General features: G+C 41.2%; 1 non-coding gene across 1 annotated transcript; it reads right to left on the bottom strand.

Moving 5' to 3' along the window:
• Positions 1 to 384: 384 nt before the first annotated feature.
• On the bottom strand, positions 385 to 491 carry LOC146932306 (small nucleolar RNA R71). Its single transcript, XR_015009232.1, has one exon. It is a non-coding gene; the product is annotated as a small nucleolar RNA R71 (small nucleolar RNA).
• Between the last annotated feature and the right edge of the window lie 1,805 nt (positions 492 to 2,296).

The following is a 2,296-nucleotide window of genomic DNA, read 5'->3' as shown; positions in this document are numbered from 1 at the left end:
ATGGGAGAACCTGCACCAAGACCTAAGCTAGGAGACTACGGGTTAACCACTCATCGCGGTCAACTGACCCACACTTTTCAACCAGCTAACCCCGTAGCTTTCGACATCAAGACAACTGTCCTCAACGGTTTGAGGGACAAGCAATTCGATGGGACTGAAGCTATGAGTCCTCATGAACACTTGAGCCGCTTTGCTGAAACTTGTGAGTTTTGTGTGCAACCAGCCACCGTGACTGAAGCACAAAAGAAGCTAAGGCTGTTTCCTTTCACTTTGACGGGAAGAGCGAAAGATTGGTTGCTAACAATACCAAACGGGACTGTCCAAACATGGGAAGAGTTAGAGCTGAAGTTCTTGGAGAAATATTTCCCTATGTCTAAGTATTGGGACAAGAAGATGGAGATCTCTAACTTCAAGCAAGGAGAAGGTGAATCATTGTATGATGCTTGGGAGCGATTTAACTTACTTCTTAAGAGATGCCCGAATCATGAGTTCACCGAGAAACAATACCTCCAAATCTTCACTGAGGGGGTAACACCAAACACTAGAATGTTCTTAGATGCTTCCGCGGGAGGTAGTCTCAAGAGCAAAACTGATCATGAAGTTCAAGCTCTAATTGAAAACATGGCTGGCAATGAGTATCGTGATCAAGCTAAGAAGAAAGAAAGAGGAGTGTTTGGGGTAAGTGAGCAAACTGCTATCCTTGCTAACCAAGCAGCTATGAACAAACAAATCGAAGCTCTAACTAAGGAGTTTCAAGGCTTCACTTTGGCTCATAAGCAACAACAAGTAGCTGCAGTCAAGTGTGACTTATGTGGTGAAGAACATCCCAATGGTGAATGTGTTCCAGAAGGATCAAGTGAAGAAGCTAACTTCATGGGAGGTTATCAAAGGCAGAATCAATACTACAATTCAGGCATCAATAAGCATCCAAATCTAAGCTACTCAAATAGCAATGCTTTGAACTCTCAGATGCTCACTCCTCCTCAATAACAACAAAGGAAGCCATCAGCTCTTGAGGAAACTATGATGAACTTCATAAAGATGACTCAAGGCAACTTTGAAGAGATGAAGAAGAGTCAAGAAGCTGAAAGAAAGAACAATGAAGCTTCTAGGAAGATGCTTGAAACTCAACTGGGGCAATTAGCTAAGCAATTGGCTGAACAAAACAAAGGCGGATTCTCAGGTAACACTAAAGACAACCCTAAGAATGAGTCTTCTAATGCTATTGAATTGAGGAGCAAAAAGGTTTTGACACCTTTAGTTCCAAAAGCTCCAAAGAAGGTTGATGATGTAGTTGAGGTGGAGGAGAATGATGTAGTTGAAAAAAATGATGAAGGTGTAGTTGAAAAAGAAAATGATCATGGAGTAGTTGAAAACGAAAGGAAGAAAAAAATAGAGGGAGAAAAAAGTGAGAAGTTAATTGATGAAGATTCAATCTTGAGGAAGACAAAGAGTCAAATATTAAAGGATGGAGACAAACCACAGGTTATTCCATCATATGTGAAGCTTCCATACCCTCACCTTTCGAAGAAGAAAGAAAAGGATGAAGGTCAATTCAAGAAGTTCATGCAACTTTTCTCACAACTTCAGGTGAATATTCCTTTCGGCGAAGCTCTTGATCAAATGCCGCTATATGCTAAGTTCATGAAAGACTTGTTAACCAAACGAAGGAAGCCTAAGGATGATGAGAACATAGCACTTTCTGAGAATTGTAGTGCTATTCTTCAAAAGAAGCTGCCACCTAAGTTGAAGGATCCTGGTGCTTTCACTATCCCTTGTTCAATTGGACCGGTAGACATTGGAAGAGCTTTATGTGACTTGGGAGCAAGTATAAACCTGATGCCTCTTTCAATGATGAAGAAGCTTAAGTGTGGGGAACCAAAACCAACAAGAATGACCATTACTTTAGCTGATCGGTCAATCTCTTATCCTTTCGGTATACTTGAAGATGTGCTAGTCAAGGTTAATGACTTGGTGTTCCCAGCAGATTTTGTGGTCTTAGATATGGCTGAAGATGAAGACATGCCACTCATTCTAGGAAGACCCTTCCTTGCAACTGGTCGTGCTTTGATTGATGTTGAACGTGGAGAGTTAATGTTGAGGTTCCATAAGGAGCAGGTAGTTTTCAATATTTTTGAGGCAATGAAGAACCAAGATGAGAACCACAAGTGTTACCGGATTGACGTTGTTGAAGAAACAGTCGAAGAAAACTCCCTTGAATCTCAACCTATTCAACCTATGGAAGGAGAAATTGTTAAGCCTATTGAAAGTAAGGAAGTAGTTGAAGACGTGGGGG

Source organism: Medicago sativa, chromosome 4, assembly GCF_051527215.1.
Source record: "Medicago sativa cultivar Bolivia chromosome 4, Bolivia_mono, whole genome shotgun sequence".
NCBI classification, from domain to species: domain Eukaryota; kingdom Viridiplantae; phylum Streptophyta; class Magnoliopsida; order Fabales; family Fabaceae; genus Medicago; species Medicago sativa.
This window is presented reverse-complemented; position numbering and strand designations above follow the sequence as displayed.